Source organism: Copidosoma floridanum, unplaced genomic scaffold, assembly GCF_036245765.1.
Source record: "Copidosoma floridanum isolate Cflo_tuat_1 unplaced genomic scaffold, Cflo_Japanese_pri ptg000021l, whole genome shotgun sequence".
Classification (NCBI taxonomy): domain Eukaryota; kingdom Metazoa; phylum Arthropoda; class Insecta; order Hymenoptera; family Encyrtidae; genus Copidosoma; species Copidosoma floridanum.
In genome coordinates this window covers 16451342-16468743 of record NW_028321898.1, presented here as the reverse complement: position 1 = coordinate 16468743, position 17402 = coordinate 16451342, and the positions used below count along the sequence as shown (strand labels likewise).

The 17402-nt window shown below is 33.2% G+C and overlaps 1 long non-coding RNA gene across 2 annotated transcripts; it reads right to left on the bottom strand.

Annotated features, from left to right (window-relative positions):
• Window positions 1-274: 274 nt before the first annotated feature.
• LOC149374146 (uncharacterized) lies at window positions 275-14982 on the bottom strand. 2 transcript variants are annotated; one of them, XR_016293171.1, is made up of 4 exons: window positions 14885-14982; window positions 11327-11435; window positions 702-866; window positions 275-443 (listed from the first exon to the last, which is right to left on the bottom strand). It is a non-coding gene; the product is annotated as an uncharacterized LOC149374146 (long non-coding RNA). The 2 variants fall into 2 exon arrangements; XR_016293172.1 differs by having other exon boundaries at window positions 14911-14982.
• Window positions 14983-17402: the final 2420 nt, after the last annotated feature.

Below are 17402 nucleotides of genomic sequence, written 5' to 3'. Positions count from 1 at the left end.
TTTAAATGATGAGTTCCAAAAAGAAACGGGAAATCAGAATACAATATTAGATAATGAAAGTATGATAACATACAATTTACAAGTTCCCCAACAGTTCAATACCACTGAGTGTGGTATTTATGTATTGAAATATGTGGAATGTTTTTATAAGGTAAGCCTATTCGTATAAATGAAGTTACTTCCGCAATCATTAATTTTTACTTTTATACTACAGAATCCTATCCAGAATTTTATAGAACTTCCAAATTTCTCAAACTGGTTTAAATATGAAGAAGTCATCCAAAAATGATGCGCGATTAGGCAACTCATTTTAAATATGGCATCAGAGTATCGCAGTACGTATAGGACATGAGATTCTTAAACACAATGCAAATTGTATTCATTTTGCTATGATTAATGTTTTGTGGTTGACATCTGAATCCTGCCTCAAGGTCTGGTAACACCTAAAAGTATTATTGTAATTATTAACAACAATTATCAAATAAAAATTATGCATAGGTTAATGGCTCTTCATCGATAAAATTGTAGTAGACTGCATTGGATATAAATATACTGTTTTACTTATGATTATTTGATTTTTTTATGTACACATGGTATATATTCTTAATTTTGTTTTCTTCAAATTCAAACACATCCCAAAACCATATTTAAAAAGTAAGATTTCCAACTCACATTTAAAGTATTTGAACGAAGAGACTTACTATCTATGGTATGAGTAGGAGGCCATACGATGAGACTTGGAAGTTCCAGCTGTCACTGATATAGGTAGGATGCTATTTGACGAGATCCCTGAGTTTCAGCTGTTATTGATTATTCAATCAAATCCTGGAGAAGACAAGCCTTACCACCTTGGATGTAGGAGAGTACTGAAATGATCATTTGACACAAAGTAAAAAACATGGTCAAACAGCAAGACTTGAATTTTTATAACCAATTACTGCAACATAATTATATGTTCAGAAATGCAATTGAATGGATTAGTTAATGGTTATTCCTTTTTACTGTAAACTAACAACAACAACAACAACAACAACAACAATAACAACAACAATAACAACAACAACAACAACAACAACAACAGCTATAATATAGCTATTATACAATGCGCTCAATAAATGGTCAACGTTGCATGCAATAATCATCTGTAAGAATGTAAAAAAAATTATCCTTAATCACTTTGACTAATTACTGTTGTAAAGTTGTATTTAATCAGATTTCTTTCGGAGAACATGTTGTGACATTTGAAAAAATGCATTGATCGAAAGAACTGGTACGCTTGGCGTCAGTTTTAGTGACGGTCAGTAATCGGTCAAGTTCATTTTCGAGAGCACTGCAACAGCAGTGTCTCTGAAGTCCGTATTCGCTTCGTGCATGACACGCAGCGCCGCCCTCGGTGTCAGAATCACGCAATACCGTACCCCCCTATGATTAAATCGTAACACTGTCGCTTATAGAAGAAAGTATTATTTATTGAATAAGACGTACATACTGCTATCGCGTAAACATCAGCACCCTAAAAAATGGATATGATTATCCAAACAGGCTTTAAAAGTATAAGTTGCAAAATAGTTTTTAATAATGAAACGCTGCAAAAAGCTAAGAAATTAGAAGAGAGTGGGCACGTTGCCTACGTACAGGAATATGTAAATAAAGGAGTCGGTCATTTGATCAATTGCTATGTTGTGAGACAAACATCTGTCAGCTTAAATCCATACAAAGTAGAATTATCTATAAGTACATTATTGCCTATGCTTGACAAATGTAGGTTATGGTAACATATACATAAATGTGTAATTTATTAATCAGATCAACGAAGACCGCTGTATCTCCGACGTGAGCTGCGAATGTGTAGCTAATCAGAGCCAAAAGTGTAAGTGTACCCGCTGCTTTTCTTTCTTGTTGCAATTAACAACGCAGCACTGTCTCGTACGCATTTCGTTACTTTGTAAACGTAAACACTGATTCAGATTATACAGCTAGCAGCAGCCTATGTCAACTGCTTGGAGTTCTTGCTCTCACGTATACAACATTACATGTGTGTTGTGTACTATATGACAGATGATATTTAATAACCCATTATTTAAAATTTCGGGCGATTTAAAGTGCCTAGAAAAATTATTTATCCGTATTATAGACCCGGTTTGGCATAATAACATTTTTTTTCCACCTTCGATTTCTCAACTAATTACTTTAAATGAAATAATATCTTTTCTCATATAAGACAACGCCTACTGTATGATTTATGGGGGTACGGGTTCAACAACTTTGCTCACCTACAGCGCTGCAGTCGTTTTTTTTTTTTCCCTCCAACCTGATGCACGTAGCTAATATGATGTATACATGCATGCATGTGTGTATGTGACTGTAACTTGTTCACATTGCGTAAGTACATTGTGGCATAATATCAGACGCGAAATTGAAAATTACAAAAAAAAGAAAAAAAATAATATTAAAGAAAGATTTAATTAAGGCATTTAAAAAAACGTTATAAACTCAAATAAGCATACTTACAGTGATAAAATAATTTTTAAGACATTATTAAAGCAATAAATGGCAATTTAATGTTACATCAGGTAAACGAATATTTTTTCAATATTTCAGTAAGCTAGGACCTTGCCGAGTTGTAATAAGTTTATAACATCACTATTAATCATCATGGTGGTATATGGTATGATTTATTTATTAATAAATTAATATTATAATTAAAGGTTTCCTGCTCATACAAAACAAGTACTGGAATATATCTATATGTATGATACATCAATTTTGCTGCTCGAAAGTTGGCAGCATCTTGCAAGCCAGCAGACAGCTGAAGTAGGGCAGTGGAAAACGTGCTTTATGTTTATTTACATTTTTTCGGCAAGTGTTGCGGTATTAAAACCGAATCTTTGAAGTTACGCTTTTTATGATATAATTAATTAGTTTCCTACGGTCGTCAAAGATCTAGTGCCCAGCATACTCGACGCTTGTCAAGTTTAAAATGAATTAGCCTCTAATGTCAGATAAGTAAAGATATTAATTTGTGCAGCAAATATCCTCTTGTGGGATCAATCATGTCCTTACAGTAGGATAAATTTGCTTTGTGGAAAACTAAAATTTTAGATGTACTTTGCAATAGTTCATTCAATGGATCAATTTCAAGCAAGCAAGAGAGAAATGTCACCTGTTAAAGAACAACTGCAGCTTCTACACTTGTCTTAATCGATCAAAAGCTGAATGGAGAAGAAGCATCCATGAAATTGTGACATTTTTGTTCTGTACAGCACTGTAACCAAGTTTTTTTTAATATGATAAACTATGAGAATCTTTTTTTTTCAGCCAAAGTGCAATAAATTATAAGATATTTAGATGACACGAGCTTTAAAGTTAAAAAGTAAGTTTAAAGTTTAAAGGGTTCACGTTTAACCAGACAGGCTAGACACATCTTTGAGCAATCTATAATTTAAGTGTTATTATTTTTAATTGACGACTGATAAATCTTTGTCATTATCACTACAAATGCTCTTTTTATTCATTTACGTAGGCTACAAATACGGTTTATGACTTCTACTTAATACTAAAAGTCTGGATAAAGTTCATTTGGAGGATCAGTTTCATCGGAGTGACTGATTAGTACCTGGAGATGCCAGATGTCACCTGGCGAAGAACTATGAGAACTAGAGAAATTATACCCAGAGCACGATGCAACAGAGACAGTGCTTAAAAAATTTAACATACCAATAAACGTATACAAACTCAACTTAACTCTTAAATAAATGGAGTAGTGTAAATCAGAAACAATAAAAGCTTGAAAGTAACTTTCATTAAGGGATTATTCTGAACAATAAACTATGTCTAGTTAATTATAATGACTGAGAAAATTTTAAAGCAGTTTGTTTGTCTGATTTAAACGAATAAGAGTATTATTTATAAATCAAAAAATTTTTTTTTTATTTATAATATTTACAGTTAGTACTATCATTCTATACATAATATTTTCGATTTTTACGTAAGTGGAAAATAATTAGATGTAACAAATAATGCCGAAATTATTAGGAATACTGTTGTAACTAAATTAAAATAAGTATGACCTAAAAAAAAATAAAAAGAATTATAAAATGCCATGCATTATTTTCAAATTACATGACTGAGTAATTATTACACACGTTTTAGTGGTCGCATATAGATCTAGTAGAAAAAAAAAGTGTGACAAAAATTTACCTCATACAAAAGTTTTAGCTGATATTGGAGTCCAAAAGCAGTTTGTTTCAATTAGGAATCATTAAAAATAACATACTACATAATAAATAATAATAACACAGTATAAAAATTGGTTATTGGAGCATGACTTTATTTACACAACTAACATAAATGCCAATATTTCAACGTCATGCTGACGTCATCCTCAGGGCAGCTAACAAAATATATAAACATCATAAATACATAATACATAATATCCAAAACAAGTCATAAATTACTAAGAAAAGTTTAATATAATTACCAATGTAAGTGTTAGGATAACACGTGGCATTGCAAACGGAAAAATTATTAGTACATTATGATCAATGTCAAGAAATTACTATTTAATAAAAAGATTTTTGCTTTCACGAGGAACATAGTCAAAAACATTAAAATGCAAGAACATAAGCTAAATGTAAGAAAGTAGACGCATATGTGAAATATGTATAACAAGATACACTGTAAGTACCATAGTGAGGAAAAAACAAGGATGTTAAACTACTAATGAAATGTGTGTAAAATGTATTAAACTTATTGAAAGTATGAAAACGTATAATACACTTGTCAGTTAGAAAGAATTGCAGATTTATATTCATTTCAATTATGCACTTTATTTTTTAATCTTAAACGCAAGCTCATTTATACTAAATTACAAAGTACTTTTTTATTAAGATGTAGGTCATTTAATTTTCTTCCAAAACATATTACTAATAGCACACGTTCTTTCACAAAAAGTTTTAATTTAAAAAATGTGATTTCTAATGTTACTTTGAATAAAAATATTTCCAAATTGGCCAAACAGTCTTTAAACATTGAAATTAAGGATACACACAGATACATTCACATTCTCACTTGTAGACTGAAAAAATGTTCAATGAGGTTGGAAAGGATTTTTAGTAGAAATTTTGTATTAGCTTTAGAAAAGTTTTCTTACAGGATGTACACACATTTCCATATGAATTTATTTCATAAGCTTGATAATAAGTTTGCTTCTTTAATAACACACAACACCCATAAACCTAATAGTAATTTTGTATGTCAAAAAAATGACTTTTCAGCCACACACAGAGAGAATTTAAATATGTTCAATGAGTTGAGAAATAATAACACTTCTATATTTGTAAATAACTTGACGGATGTTCAACTTCCAGATTATGTCAATTTTATTCTTAAGCTTGGTCCAAAATTTAATTTCTCCACAAATTTAAACCTAAAAATGACAGTGAATTTTATGAAAGCCATAGAGTCAAATTTAGTTTTTAATAAATTTGAAAATTCTGTTTGTTCTCAAATTAGACAGTCTTGTCTTTCTATTTTCGAAAAAATGATTTTCAATAACAGGAAACTCTCTTGCTTTGACCAGACTATAAGCAGGGACCTAAATTTAATCAGAACATTTCTTAAGGAACACAATGACTTGCTTATAACTAATTATAATAAGGGTGGTTCTACAATAGTTATCTATAAAATTGACTATATTAACAAGATTGAAGCCCTATTGGGAGATTCCACCTATTATGAGTTGGCTATGAGGAATGATAGCAACAAGATCCTTTCTCAGCTAATTAAATGTGTCAATAAATTGTTGACCTTTGGACACACAGAGGAGTTTTCCTTGCATCTGAGATTCCTGTACCTGACCCTGATAAGTTGAGTATAAGCTCCTTATCACGTGCTTATGGACTGGTTAAGGTACACAAGGTCGACCATCCAGTTAGACGGATTGTCTCTTCCCTTGAGTCACCTTTATATGGGTTAGATAAATGGTTTTTTAACTTTTTTAATAAATTTCTTAAAAAGTCCCCTTTTTCTGTCACCAATTCATATGATGTTAGGGGACGTCTTAAAAGTATCATTGTTCCAGAAGGTTTTTCTTTAGTTTCTTTTGATGTCATCTCTCTCTACACTAACCTTCCCTTCAATTTAATAAAAAATTGTTTGAACAAAAAACTAGGTTCCATTATGAACCTTTTGGCTATTGATAAAAAGGAATTCCTTGATGGTTTTAATTTTTTGATTAATTCAAATTATTTTATTTTCAATAATCAAGTATATAGGCAGAAGTGTGAAACTCCTATTGGTGGCTGTTCTTCTCCATAGATAGCTGAAATAGTTTTGGAATCTTTGGAGTCATCCATTATTCCGGAATGCGGAGATTCGATTCTGTCCTATATGCGCTATGTAGATGATTGTCTCCTTATTATAAAAACAGAACAGATTGAATACATTTTGAACCGTTTTAATAATTATAATCCGTATTTACAGTTTACAGTAGAGAGAGAGACAAATAATTCTATTCCATTTTTAGACATTTTAATTACACGTATTCTTGATTCTTCTTGTTCGTTTGATCTATGTAAAAAACCATCTTCTTCTGGACGATTATTCAATTTTTTTCGCATAATCCTATTTGTCAGAAGAGAGCTATCGTTTATTCTTTGATTGACAAAGTTTTTAAGTTAGCTGATCCTTGTTTCAGGGCCAAAAACATTTGGGAGGTTAGGAGAGTTCTTACTGAGAACGCTTATCCGGGTTATTTTGTTGAAAAATACATCAAAGAGAGGATTAGCTTTCTCAATAGATTGTTTAACAAATCTAAGGGCTCAACACCTAATTGTGACCGTTGCCGTTTAAAGAACCACAATTCTCGTTCTGGAACACCTTTTATTGTATTTCCGTATTTTCATTGCTTAGAAAGTTCTTTACGTAAGATTTTTTCTAAATTTAATACTAGAGTAATTTTTTCCAATTCATGTAAATTTACTGATATTATACGATTGGGTAAAGATAAAATTCCTACACTTCAAAAGGGGAGCATAGTTTATTCAATTCTTTGTGAATGTGGTATTTGCTATGTGGGTCAAAGTAAAAGATTGCTTGGCATTCGTATAAGTGAACACTTACGAATGGTCAAAAACCATGATAATAAATCTGCTATTGCTTCACATTCAATACAATTTCAACATACATTTGATCTTAATAATGTTATAATTTTGGACCGGCAGGAGAATAGATTGAAACGCGAATTTTCTGAAATGATACATATTTTTGTTTATGATAATAATGTAAATAGACAGATTGATACTAACAAACTGAATGTCTCTAACAAAAACTTTTTACAAGATATTAAGCGTAACATTATGCGAAAACAATATTAAGTCTTTTTACACGTGCATTATACGTTTTCATACGTTCAATAAGTTTTATACATTTTACACACATTTCATTGGTAGTTTAACGTCCTTGTTTTTTCCTCACTATAGTACTTACAGTGTATCTTGTTATACACATTTCACATATGCGTCTACTTTCTTACATTTAGCTTATGTTCTTGCATTTTAATGTTTTTGACTATGTTCCTCGTGATAGCAAAAATCTTTTTATTAAATGGTAATTTGTTCACATTGATCATTATGTACTAATAATTTTTCCGTTTGCAATGCCACGTGTTATCCTAACACTTACATTGGTAATTATATTAAACTTTTCTTAGTAATTTATGACTTGTTTTGGATATTATGTATTATGTATTTATGATGTTTATATATTTTGTTAGTTGCCCTGAGGATGACGTCAGCATGACGTTGAAATATTGGCATTTATGTTAGTTGTGTAAATAAAGTCATGCTCCAATAACCCATTTTTATACTGTGTTATTATTGATTTTGGACTGTGGAGCAAGTGTTTAGAAGTTTCACCTTTGATATTAATACTACATAATAATTACATGTCTAATTACATTTTTCCTTAATGGCCAATTCAATCAATTCTTGCGTAGACTCGAAAACTCCATCTTTTTGGTGGCATTTAACGAATTCTCACACTCGCAAAGATGAATCAAGTGATTCCTGATTCATTTTATTACGGTCGTTAGTTTTGCAATCATTCATCGCGCTAAAAGTTCGCTCACAGTCCGCATTAGCGTGTGGTACTGTGAGGACGGTTAAGACAAATTTTTCATGACATTTAAATGGTTCTGTACAGGTCTCAAAATTTTTCATATCCCTTACGTAAACCCAAAACGCGACTACTTCCATAGAATTTAACAAGTTATCGGGAACGTTGATATTAACTACGCTGTTATACTCGTATATTAATTTTTCAGAGTTACCTATGGTCCATTTTTTAAAAGATTTCATCAAATCGACAAAAATGTTTGGATTTTCCATTCTAAATTTTTTTGAAACAACGTTAATAGGGTTTAAACATTTGGCAGCATTTAAAATTGGATTTGGAAGTTTTTAAATCTTTGTTTCATCTTTAAGCACAGCTTAATTATGAAGTTAAATGCATCCTTACAAAATTGGCGCAAGGCACATCCAAATTTCAGTAAATATTCTCTAATTTCATCTCCTAAGTAAAAATCCACGAATCTTACGTAGTTACTGGCATCGAACAAATCGATGTCTTTCGCGGCCGTATTTCGCACGTAGTTACGATTTAAAATACAGGATGCTATATTTTTAAAGCGCTTCTCAATTTCATCTTGCACAATATGAATAATTACGTCTCTTCGTTGAAATAATTAATTGACAGCGTTTATCTCAAAGCAAGCATGTTTTAATAGTAACAAGTACAATTTTGTGTCCAACTTTTCCATTAAGTTTAAAACTTTTGTGGATTCAGTATCTCCATCTGTACATAAATTTCGAAAAAATTTTAACAAGGCCGGCCGTTGCTCCAAAATCCGATTTGTGCACTTTTCTAAAGGTAACCATCGCGTCAAAACTTGTTTTAACAATTTGTGTATAGGAATGCCGTCCATTTGTAACAAAGCGAAATCGTGTAACTTATTGGAACTTTTTTTTATTTTTAAAATTGATTGGATTAATTCTGTAACACTGTTGGGTAACTTTTGAAAGGCATACTGCATACACAAAAGCGTGCTGTGCGCTGGACACTGCACGAACATTATTCCAGGAATTTTTTCTCTCAATTTCAGTTTTAAACCACTTTTCTCTCCAACCGTTGTCGAGTATCCGTCTGAACAAAATCCAACAATATTATTCATTGGAATATCTTCATTTTTAAAAGAACTAGAAATGCATTCTAACAGGCGGTCGGCATTACTTGATTCCTTTTGACCTTTTTAAAAAACGGGTGCTAAATTCCACGTACTACATTTAACTTGGTTATCATAAATATACCTAACAACAATCGCCAAACATTTATCTTTTACAACATCAGTGGATTCGTCTACGCATACCGAAAAAGGATTGTCTCTTAAAGTTCTCGTTAAAGGCTGCTTTGCACACTCTACTAGAACGTTCACAGTCATGCATCGAGCCTTTGTTTTATTGATGCAGCAGTGCTTCCACACCCCACAATCCTCGGACTGAACGGTACGAAGTAAATCGGGCATGCTATTAAATGACGTGTTCTTGGCAACGCAGGATCCAACAAATTTCAATGCTGATCTTGTCTTTTTTATCCACACATCATTTTTGTGCTTAGGAGGCAGTTGTAATTCCTCTTTTGTGTAAGGGGTAGTTCTTCCACAATCTTTCAGATGTTTCTGTGTTTGCACATGGTACACCAGAACACTGAATCGAGCAACTAGGGTTTTATTGCAAGCATTGCAGTACGCTTTCTCCTGGGATTGTGCGTGCTTTGAAAGACAATCTTTAAAAGCAATGACTTGCAGCCATTCTTCTCGAAACATTCGCTTCGATGGCTTTCTGTTTTTTCTCTTCACAATAGTTTTCGCCACCACCATGCTCTTAAAAATTGTTCTACGATACCAAGTGTTTTGAAGGTAGACTGCAAAGATAACCTCGTACCTTAACAAAAGCTACATTTGTGTTTAACAAAGAAAATTTGAAAGGGATGACGTTAAGAATCATTGCCCCTTTTTTATAACAAGGGAAAGTCAACGTGATGAAATATAGTTCAGAGTTATGATCTGTTAAAGAGTATGCTAAAAACAGTTGAAAATATTTAGTTTTAAGAGAAGAAAAAATTTCTTGCATTTATCTGAAAGTAATTAATTTTTTTTCGTACATTTCATTAGCCATCCAATTAATAAAATAGATCAAACTACGAGATGTACAAAAAGAGTTAAAAAAATAACCAAAACACGTGAACCGATACATTTTGAATTGCTCTTTCTGATGATGCAATCAGTTTTTACCTATTAATTTTTTTTCGTAGTGAAAATCGAGTTCAAAAATAAAGTTAGTTTCTCTTAAAATTGTTGGCTTTTTTCAATTTACCACAGCTTAAAAAGTTTTCAAAATAAAAGAGTAAAAGGTTTTTGAAAAATGAAGGTAAACAAATAAATAAATGAATAATGATAAAATAAATACTGCCATTCGAGGTGGCGCACCGGCTGCCGTCTGCCATGGCGGCCGGCTGCCGTCAAGTTTCTGTCGTCTTTGTCGAGCCGCACACCGACGTGTTTATTTATTTGCCATTAATTCAATTTTTGCTCTTGCACTCTGAAAATTTTTTTACAAATACTTAAAGAGTAGTATTTTTGAGTAGTATAAATTAAAAAATTTTAAAAAGTTGGAAACTTTGAGAAAAACTAACCTCAACTTTCAGCTCGTTTTTCACTATGAAAAAATTTTTTCAAGTAAAAACTAATGACACCATCAGAAAGAAGAACTCAAAATCTATCGATTCATGTATTCTGATTATTTTTGAAGCTTTTTCCTTCTCGTGTTAGCAAGTTGAAAAAAGCGCATTTCAGTGACAAACGCGCAGAGCGCACCTGGTGGCCCACTTTCCGTGGACGAGCCTATTTATGTGATCTGATAATTTCTTATCTCCTGAGGTACGTAAGTTCGTATATGATTTTTCATGCTACTGCAAGAAGGAAGGAGTATTTTCCCTTCACGCAGCGAGATAAAAGTACCCGCAAGCAATTTGTAGTATGTACATTTCTATTGAATCGAAGTGTAACATTTTTAACAATCTGTTATGAGTTGAGCTGTTTATTTTAATATCTAACAATATTTTTTAAATTGTTTTGTAGATAATAGTATAAATACCAAAGAAATATTTTTTTTAAGAGGGATGGACTAAAAATCTATTAATAATATTACCCGAGTAGAAAATACCACGTGACATAAGAATATTGTATGATTAAGTGTGAATGTTAACTTACAGAGCTTTTGGATTGCTTGCTGCTACTTTGTGAAATGACAGAGTCATTATCCCCACCAGATGTTTTCTTCGTTTTTCGTGTCTTAGCCATTTTTCTGAAATTAAAGTATCTGAAAAATTGTGCACAGTGTAAAAATTTTTATTTACGAAACCAGAGCTCTTGCTCGGTGAAGACACCTACACATCATTCAAGACATATTATTTTCTGGTAGCAGCTTTCTCAATAAATGCTACTCTTCATAAATACATCACGAACTACGTATGATGTTGCACATCAGATAATTTTAAAAAACAATGAAAGTCAAAAATAACCAAAACTGTTTCATACAAATCTCTAATTTTTGTCGGTAGTATTACATGCGATGATTAATAAAGCTGCTTATGGGACCTCAGTCAATGTATAAAATCACTGAAATCACTAAGCAATATTTATCATCAGTAAGATTTGCCTTATTTATCATCAGTAAAATCTGCCTTACAATGAAAAATAGAACAATTGAGGTAGCTGTACCACCTTCGAATCGTCCCCAATGGTACAAAAAATACAAAACTGTTTCATAGACATCTTCTCTTTAAGATTCTTCGAATGGTAAGTGGCAAATCAACAGCTAATCGTGTGAGGTTGATTGCACCCCATAAAAAACACCGCCTACGGTGACTTTTATGAAAATTAAAAAAATTCAACATTGTACTTCGAAAACCATCATTACAAGGGTTTAAGAGTCGCTAATTACGATTCTGTACTCCAAAATCAAGTAAGGGATGTTGCACCCCATTGAAACCACCCCTACAAAAAACATAAGTAGGAAAATATTTTAATTTGAAACGTGATAATGAAAATCTTCTTTTGGAGGTTCAAACTGAAAAAAAAAAAAAAAAAAAAAAAAACGTGTAAGGATTAATTTATCCCCTACACCATGAGGACGGACGGAAATAAAAACAATAGAAAAAAGGTATAATTTACAGCTGGACATAGTCTGTCAGTGTTTCTTATGATTTTCTGCTTATAAATCAACGATGGAAAAACGTGTGAGGGTAGTTTCACTACAGGAAAATCAGTCCTACAAGTATGGTAAGTTCAAAGCTCGTTTTACCTCGTAAATAATTTCTCAGGCGTTAATAAGATCCGGAACCGAGGTAAATGGTGATAACACTATGAAGGTGCAAGTGCGTGGCAAACAGTTTTTCGACTGCCATTCGAACAAATCAAAATAAACCCAGCTATAATTTTAGTATGTTATGAAGTCCATTATGGCGAGTGTGTCTAAATTTTTTTGAAATTTTAAATCATCCGGAACCGAGGTAAATGGTGATAACACTAAGAAGGTGCAAGTGCGCGGCAAACAGTTTTTTGACTGACATTTGAACAAATCAAAATAAACCCAGCTATTATTTAAGTATGTTATAAAGTTCATTTTGGCGAGTGTGTCTAAATTTTTTTGAAATTTTAATTCATCCGGAACCAAGGTAAATGGTGATAACACTATGAGGGTGCAAGTGCGCGGCAAACAGTTTTTCGACTGCCATTTGAACAAATCAAAATTTTAGTACGTTATTTTAACAATCCAAGCATCTACAACTAGTAAAGATTATGTTACCAGGCATAAAAATTTACAGGTACATTGTATTAGTAAATAGAGAGTATGAAAAAATTTCTTTTTGTGATTTTAGCACTAGTAAATGAAAAAATACTGCCGCAAAAGTCCTATTTTTCCAAATTATTCGGTATTTCAGGGCCTGTAACTATTTGTGATTACAATTGCGGGCTCTTACGCTTACAGTCTAACTGTATTAGTGTATAGAGAGTATAATCAATTTTTTTTTGTAATTTTAGCTAGTAACCTTAGACACTTACTAGCCACTTCATAAATAAATAAATAAATAAAAAACATTAAATCGACGGCTTTTACGAAAAACAACGGAACTCAGAAATTCCAATGTTATTTAAAATGGGAAAATCTGAGTTCCGTTGTTTTTCGTAAGAGCCGTCGAAATAACCTGAGCGCCAATCACCAGGAAAAACAGGGCACTTACTGACTACTATATGAGTTAGTTGAGTTATGAGTGACAGTTAAGCGCTCTAGGTTATCTGGCAAGTGGCGATTGTGTTATTAATTAATACTATATTAATTAATTACGTAGCTAGTAAGTGTCCCGGGATACCTGGTTATTGACACTCATGGTATTTGTAAAAATTATTAAGTTTGGACAAACTTGAGCAAAAGTTAATGTTTGGCCAAGCTTGGGCAATGAGAAAATCCCAAACTTGAGTTCTTGATTGACTTGCGTTTAGCTCAAGTTTACGCCAGTCAATCAAGAACTCAAGTTTGGGATTTTCTCATTGCCCAAGCTTGGCTAAGTTTGGCCAAACATTAACTTTTGCGCAAGTTTGTCCAAACTTAAAAATTTTTACACGGAAATTGAATATATTCAATACTTTTTTATTTAATACAGAGGCCACTAAGTGCACCACGTTATTAATTAATTAATACACTGGCCATTAATCGCCTCGTATTACCTAGTGTTTGGCACTTGTGCCCCGGGTAATCTGATGATTGGCGGTTGTGTTATTATTTAATGCTGTGTAATTAATAGTGTCCATTAAGTGCCCCGGGTTACGTGGCAATCAGTGCTTGGGTTATTATTTAATACTTTATTAATTAATAATGTGGCCAGTAAGCACCTGGTGATTGGCGCTTGTGATATTAATTAACAAAGTGTCGAGTAAGTAGCGTATAATTCCGGGTTATTATCGCTGGAATAGCGGATCATGACTATCAATTGTTCTTGACGTTGTGCTCATTGACCGATTGTGGTAAAAGTTTTTTTTTCACACTAAATTCTTTGGACCTCTTTTTGAAGTAATACTTAATTAATAGGTTTGACAACGATTGAATTGTAGCTTCTTACAAATAAAATAAAATTAGATGTGTTTAATGAGCACAGAAAAATTATAAATACAGATTTTTCAATAAAAAAGTGTCAAAAATAACTAAAAAGTAGCTTCTTTCGCAAAAAATACTCTATTGTTACGTCGGCGCAACGTACCATTCGAGCCTAAGCTTTTGCTTAATAGCTCGGGACTCGCACTGGACGCGTAGGTGGAACGCGGGGCTAAAGGGTAGTTATTTTCTTTGTCTGGTATTTGAAAGGGGGTTAGGGTGACCGTTTTAATTAAATCGACGCGATTGTCGAGCAATAATGCGATGTATTTGTTCGCAGCGCGCCTCAGATTTATCGAGGATACTTGGTGTCGTGTGTCGTACCGTATCCCGTTCGCGATCTAGAGGTTACCAGTACCGTAACGAACAAAGGTAGTTAAGCTCTAGAGGTTACGTAAATGGGAAAAATGGTTTAAGTTCGCGACCGGTCTAGGATCCACAAGTACCATCCGGGGTAAATGCGATTGTCTTAGACTTTACGTGGAGACTTATTTGCTTATTTAATCTCGTTACGTGGTATTTACCGATACCAAATTACAAACTGTAATAAAAACACGTCCGCGTTTGGAACCGAGAGAAAAAAAGAACTTGTCACTTTGTATTTGAATTCAACTTACTTTTATTTTTTTGATATACAACGTACAGCGGAATGAACCAGCACGAGGTGTCCGAGTTCGAAGCTTTGAAACCACACTCGTGGAGGACCATGAGATGGCAGAGGCGAACTCTAACTGCCTAGTCAACCGTTCGAGGGTGAAATTAAACTCTGATTTTTCATGTGCCTTCAAACCCTTATTATAAGGAGTAGCGGACCTCGGTGACGCGCTGGTTCGATAACAACGCAGGAGAGCTTGCCGGGAGAAAATCTCGCAGAAATGATAGTAGCCGAAAATCTAATTGGCTAGAACTGCTCTAGTTTAGCCACTCAGAAATTGGCACATCCCACATCCGGCTTGTTCTCCTCTGTGCGTCAAGAGAAGGGAAGTTGATTCACTTACTCATGCCCTTCCTTTCTTTTTTACATCAAAAAGTTACAAGATTTTATCATAACTTAATATTAACGTTGAGATGTGGTATTATCATTATTAGCGAATAGTAACCATTGTCACTCATTCAATCAAGCCTAATGCAAAAAGAGCGGTGAAAATCGCTTAATATTTAGGTTTGATTGAATAGATGTTCAGCATCTCGTGATATTAATAATAGTCTTAGTAGTAGTTAATTTTAGATATTAATAACTATAATAATTGCTAGAATTACCACTAGTTACACCTGTACACGTGAGCATTGATCGGACTAATAAATAATCATGAATGATTAATTAACAACAGCGATTTCTGTGGTTGAAAACACTATTGTTTTTTGTTAGTGAACTATTATATTGTTAACTTACTTAGGTTTACCAATAGTTTCCATTCATTGTTAGTTGTAAATGTATTTCAAAATGTTAGTAGCATTTGGTCAACTATGGGTTTTTCTGCTTGTCGTAGGAGAGGAAGTCGGCTCAGGGTGCCCTGGGGAATCGGGAATTTCGTTACCCGTGTTGGGGGCAAGAGTGCGGACTCTCTCTCGACATCTCTGCGTCAGGAAAAGGGGGAAGTGCCATAACTTTCCCGTTGTCCTTTACATTTGAAACAGTGATAGTTTTTAACAAGATTACAATTTGGGCTATTGCAGTATGTTTATGAAATTGTTAACGTGATACAAAAGGGTTGTACAGTAAACCATGAGCCTGCGAACATGAATGGTAAAAATCGGATAATTCTTTGAAAGTCAATAAGATTGCTTTCGTAGGTTTATGTAGTATTATTGCTGGCTAATGGTGTGCAGGTTTAATGGTGCAGCGGTACAGGTTGTATTAGCAATATGTAATAATTTTACCATTTGCTACTATCTTCGCTTAGCCTATGGGTTTTAACTCTAAGTTATTCTAGTTTCTAACATTATACTAATATCTAATATTAAACTTCAGCGCAGCTGTTCCCAGTTGAACTATTGCATCAATTAATTTTCATAATTATTTCGTTTTTACTTTGCTCGTTGTTTCCGGTCAGCATAGGCCAGCGTGTATATATGTGAGTCATGCATGGTCGTAATACCTTAGCTACGAGCAATCTTGTAGGTGATTCACCTCTTTGCAGATGCACACTGGCCCCTGCATTTAGTATTCTAAAATCGGCACGGAAAGTTTTGAAGCAAGGAAAAAAAAATTAATGTGGATACACCGATGTTACACTGTAACTATTTACCAAATAATGATTAATGGGACTGTTACCGCTTAAATCCTAGATATTTTCATAATCAATAACACTAGATATGTTTCATTAACGTAGAAAAATTATTAACAACGATTAATTTATAGTAAGCGTCGGAAACTGTGAAAAAGTACGTTTTGTTATCCCTCTAGCGTGGTGCTGTGCAACGTAGGGCGCACGTTCCGCCCGCCAATTACTAGAGCTAGAGCTAGCTACTGTACTATATGGAAGGGTCCATAAAAAAATTGTTAATCATGAAAAAAGACTGAAACATTTTAGAGTATCATTTAATTCAATAAACTGTTGTTTATTTTTAAAGAAACCTTATGCTTGTGCTTAATAAACATTAAAACAACTTTAAGGTTTAAAATTTTCTTCTGCAAGCGCTACTTTTCAAAATGTTTAAGGACGTTCGGTAGTGATTGAATTTTCCAACGAATTTTTCTGAAATTTTGACCAGACGTTTTTATTGTTGTTACAATAAACCAGTCAAAATTTAAAGAGGTTCCTCTGTTTCGTTTTCGAGATATTGAATTTCAAAGTTAAGGCATTTTAACACTGTCGCTTATGGGAGAACTGACTAAATCACAGTTTTAAGCAAATTGGGCCAGTGAATTTGGCCAATTTTTTTATATGTTACAGATAATGTTCTTAATTTGATGTATACCAAGTTTTGCGACAATCGTCTGATTCGTTTATAAATAAAAAATTAAATAAAAGCTCGACCGAAACGCAACGGCAACGTCGCAAGTGGCGGGAAATTCAAAATGTTCCAGGATGTTGATCAGTAAATATCTCAATATTATTGTAGATATTTATGCATTCACGCATAAAATACAAGCTTACGTGTGAGCGTGAGTGTATGTACAGAACGCCCACC